We start from the raw sequence: 5,000 nt of genomic DNA, 5'->3' as shown, positions 1-5,000 counted from the left end.
TGTGTGTGTGTGTGTGTCTCCCTCCTCTCGTAAGTGTGTGCGTCCCACCAACTTCGTTATCAGAGACACTGTGTGTGGTGTGTGTGCGTCTCCTCTATCGGTCAGTGAACAGTTGTGACACTGTGTGTGTGTGTGTGTGTCTCCTCTCTCGTTATCAGTGACACTGTGTGTGTGTGTGTGTGTGTGCGTCTCCTCTCTCGTTATCAGTGACACTGTGTGTGTGTGTGTGTGTGTCTCCTCTCTCGTTATCAGTGACTCTGTGTGTGTGTGTGTGTCTCCTCTCTCGTTATCAGTGACACTGTGTGTGTGTGTGTGTCTCCTCTCTCGTTATCAGTGACACTGTGTGTGTGTGCTCCTGTCTCTTAGCAGTGATCTGGTTATCAGTGACACTGTGTGGTGTGGTTGTGTGCGTCTACTCTCTCTAGTTATCAGTGACACTGTGTGTGTGTGTGTGTCTCTCGTTATCACGATGCTGCATTCGTTATCAGTGAGCACGTTGTGTGTGTGTGTGTCTCCTCTCTCGTTATCAGTGACACTGTGTGTGTGTGTGTGTGTTGTCAGTTGTCTCTCTCTCGTTATCAGTGACACTGTGTGTGTGTGTGTGTGTCTCTCGTGTGTGGTGTGTGTGTGTGTGTGTGTTATCGCAGTGCACGGTGTGTGGTGTGGTGTGTGTGTGTGTGTGTGTGGTCTCTCGTTCTCATTGTGTGTGTGTGTGTGTGTGTGTGTGTGTGTCTCCTCTCTCTCTCATTATCAGTGACACTGTGTGTGTGTGTGTGTGTGTGTGTGTGTGTCTCCTCTCTCGTTATCAGTGACACTGTGTGTGTGTGTGTGTGTGTCTCCTCTCTGGTCTCACTGTGTGACTGTGTGTGTGTGTGTGTGTGTCGTGTGTGAGTGGCGTCCTATCTCTAGTTATCAGTGACACTGTGTGTGTGTGTGTGTGTGTGTGTGTGTCTCCTCTCTCTTATCAGTGACACTGTGTGTGTGTGTGTGTCTCCTCTCTCCTCTCTCGTTATCAGTGACACTGTGTGTGTGTGTGTGTGTCTCCTCTCTCATTATCAGTGACACTGTGTGTGTGTGTGTGTGTGTCTCCTCTCTCGTTATCAGTGACACTGTGTGTGTGTGTCTCCTCTCTCATTATCAGTGACACTGTGTGTGTGTGTGTGTGTGTGTCTCCTCTCTCATTATCAGTGACACTGTGTGTGTGTGTGTCTCCTCTCTCATTATCAGTGACACTGTGTGTGTGTGTGTGTCTCTCCTCTCTCATTATCAGTGACACTGTGTGTGTGTGTGTGTGTGCTGGTGTGATCTCCTCAATGTCACTATCAGTGACACTGCCTCTGTGTGGGTCTCCCTAATATGTCCTACTAGTGACACTTCTCAGTGTGGTGTGTCTCTCCTCAGTCAGTGCTCTCTCAGTGTGTGTCTCTCGATCATGTGTCTCTCTCAGTGTGTGTGTCTCTCTCTCATCTATCTGTGACACTGTATCTCTCAGTGTGTCTCTACAGAGAGTAGAGTGTCACTCGCACACCACAGAGAGAGTAATGTAGCTCTCTGTGAGTGTCACACACAGAAGTCACACACTGTGTCTCTCTCAATGTGTGTCTGTCTCTCTCTCAGTGTATCTCTCTCAGTGTGTGTCTCTCTCAATGTCTCTCTCTGTGTGTATCTCTCTCAGTGCGTATCTCTCTCAGTGTATCTCTCTGTGTGTGTCTCTCTCAGTGCGTATCTCTCTCAATGTCTCTCTCAGTGCGTGTCTCTCTGTGTATCTCTCTGTGTGTATCTCTCTCAGTGCGTATCTCTCTCAATGTCTCTCTCAGTGCGTATCTCTCTCAGTGTCTCTCTCAGTGCGTATCTCTCTCAGTGTCTCTCTCAGTGCGTATCTCTCTCAATGTCTCTCTCAGTGCGTATCTCTCTCAATGTCTCTCTCAGTGCGTATCTCTCTCAATGTCTCTCTCAGTGCGTATCTCTCTCAATGTCTCTCTCAGTGCGTATCTCTCTCAATGTCTCTCTCAGTGCGTGTCTCTCTCAGTGTATCTCTCTGTGTGCATCTCTCTCAATGTCTCTCTCAGTGCGTATCTCTCTCAATGTCTCTCTCAGTGCGTATCTCTCTCAAAGTCTCTCTCAGTGCGTGATCTCTCTCCCACGACAATGAAGCAACGTAAAGAACAGTAAACAGTTACACTCCCCCCCCCCAGCTGTTTTAAATCTGTTAATAGTCGAAATACGTTTCCACGACAATGAAGCAACGTAAAGAAACAGTAAACAAGTACACTTGGCCCTCCCCCGCGTCTCAGTCTGCTACCCCTTCTCCTGTCAATCCCCCTCTCTCCCGCTCTGGGCGCGACCCCTTTCCTCTATAGCCCTCCCGCTCTGTCTTTCTCACCAGAAGCAAACTAATTTGGTCTTTGTAGGCTGATTAGGTTTCCAGTCACACCACAGGTGCAGTCCGTCTCGCTCCCTCTCTCTCCTCTCTCTCTCTCTCTCTGATGGGATGGAGGGAGGAGGGGATTGGATTGGAAAGATCCCACAAATTGATCCCAGAGGAAAGAAGGGATGAATCATTGGAGGGAAGAGAGAAAAGTAGGTCAAGTGGTAATGATACCATGTTAGAGAGAGAGAGAGAGGAGAGGAGAGAGGGAGGACGCAGGAGAGGGAGGACAGAGGGGAGAGGAAGGAGAAGAGAGACAGGGAGGACAGAGGGGAGACATAAGAAACAAGGACCAGGGGGGTCACAAATGGAGATTAGACAAGGGGGCATTCAGAACAGTAAATAGGAGGCACTTTTTTACACAGAAAATCGTGAGGGTCTGGAACCAACTCCCCAGTAATGTTGTTGAAGCCGACACCCTGGGATCCTTCAAGAAGCTGCTTGATGAGATTCTGGGACCAATAAGCTACTAACAACCAAACAGAGGCTTAAGAGAGGCGAGAATAGAGGAGAGAGAACCATTATAATGATGATCCTGCCCCCTAGTGGATGGACAGTATACAGCAGTAAGAAATATCCAGACCTGAATACAGCAGCCTCGCCCCGTCACTATCAACCTGCGACAGTCTGCTGCCCCCTGGTGCAGGAGACACGCGTTACGAGGCATTGCTTCCATCCACTAGGTGGCAGCAGAGTGTAACATCTCCCGTCCTACCTGACTCGTTTATATTCCGCTGTGTGTGTGTGTCTGTCTGTCTCTCAGTGTGCGTGTCAGTGTGTGTCTGTGTCTGTGTGTGTGTCTGTCAGTCTGTGTGTCTGTCAGTGTGCGTTTGTCTGTGTGTGTTTGTGTCTGTCAGTGTGTGTGTGTGTGTGTCTATTGTGTCTGTCTGTCTCTCTCTCTGGCAGTGTGTGTGTGTGTGTGTGTGTGTTGATTTTCGAAATTCTGACTGTGAATCTTAAAAATACACACACACACACACACACACACACACAACACAACAAACGGTGTTCAAACCAAAATACCAATGTGAGGGAGAAAAACAAAAACACATCACAACACAAAAAATATTGTTATAAAATGAAACCCTTCTTTATTTTTTTTTTGTGGGCTGTAAGTAGGTGTCTCTTTCCAACAACCCCCCCACCCTTCTCAAGATGGTCCATAAGAATATCAGCTTGACCATTCGCTCGGGACTGAGCATCCCGGGGGGCTGTGGGACCCCACCCCTCGCTCCCGCTGCCCACGAATGAAGCCTCGCCGCTGTTGAGAGAGAGGGCAGGAAGAGAGAACACAGTGTCACTGCTAATGAGAGAGAGAGAGACGCACACAGCGTCACCGCTAATGAGAGATAGAGAGAGAGACACACACAGCGTCACGGCTAATGAGAGAGAGAGACACACACAGCGTCACCGCTAATGTGAGAGAGAGAGACACACACAGCGTCAGTGCTAATGAGAGAGAGAGAGACACACAAAGCGTCACTGCTAATGAGAGAGAGAGACACAGACAGCGTCACCGCTAATGAGAGAGAGAAAGACACACACAGCGTCACTGCTAATGAGAGAGAGAGAGACACACACACAGCGTCAATGACTAATCGAGTCGTGAGAGAAGACTACCTGAGAAACACACACGCATCACGCTAATGAGAGAGAGCACAGAGATACACACAGCGTAACCGCTAATGAGAGGAGAGAGAACCCCTCACACCTGAGCCGGCTCACTAGCCTGATGAGAGGAGAGGCACAGGACACACCAGGTCACGATTAATGAAGACTGAGAGCATATCTAGAGCGAGTATCGAACACACGCCAATGAGTCACCCAAGGATTCCACACTCCCCTACAGTTTTAAGGTCACGACTGTTAATCGCCAGTTATGGTTTATGATAGAGTGCAGTCCTGATATGTACCACACACACGCGCCACCCTAATGGAGAGAGAGAGACATCACCAGCGTCACCGTAAATGAGAGAGAGGCACAGAGAACTACGAACAGCGCATGTAATGAGAGTGTTGTTTTCTTTTTTTTTTTTTTTTTTTTTTTTTTTGGCCTCTTGGGTGGGTGGTTGGGGTTGGGGGGGGTGTGGGAGAGGAGAGACACACACAGCGGCAGTTTGGAAGGTCTAACTGAGGAGAGGGAGAGAGGACACACCAGCGGTACGCTAATGCGAGGAGAGAGAGGGACACACACAGCGGTCACGATAATGAGGAGGAGGGCGCGAGAGGACACACAGAGGTGTCAGTATGAGGAGAGAGCACAGAGACACCACAGCGTCACCGTAATGAGAGATGGCGAGAGACAACACACAGGTCACGGCTAATGAGAGAGAGAGAAGACACACAAACAGCGTCACTGCTAATGAGAGAGAGAGAGACACACACAGCGTCACTGATAAGGAGAGAGGCACAGAGACACACACAGCGTCACCGCTAAAGAGAGACAGAGACACACACAGCGTCACAGCTAATGAGAGAGAGAGAGACACACACAGCGTCACTGCTAATGACAGAGAGAGAGACACACACAGCGTCACAGATAAAGAGAGAGAGAGACACACACACAGCGTCA

The sequence above is a fragment of the Polyodon spathula genome, chromosome 45 (assembly GCF_017654505.1).
Source record: "Polyodon spathula isolate WHYD16114869_AA chromosome 45, ASM1765450v1, whole genome shotgun sequence".
NCBI lineage: Eukaryota > Metazoa > Chordata > Actinopteri > Acipenseriformes > Polyodontidae > Polyodon > Polyodon spathula.
The sequence above is the reverse complement of the archived record's forward strand: the minus strand, read 5'-3'. Positions refer to the sequence as shown.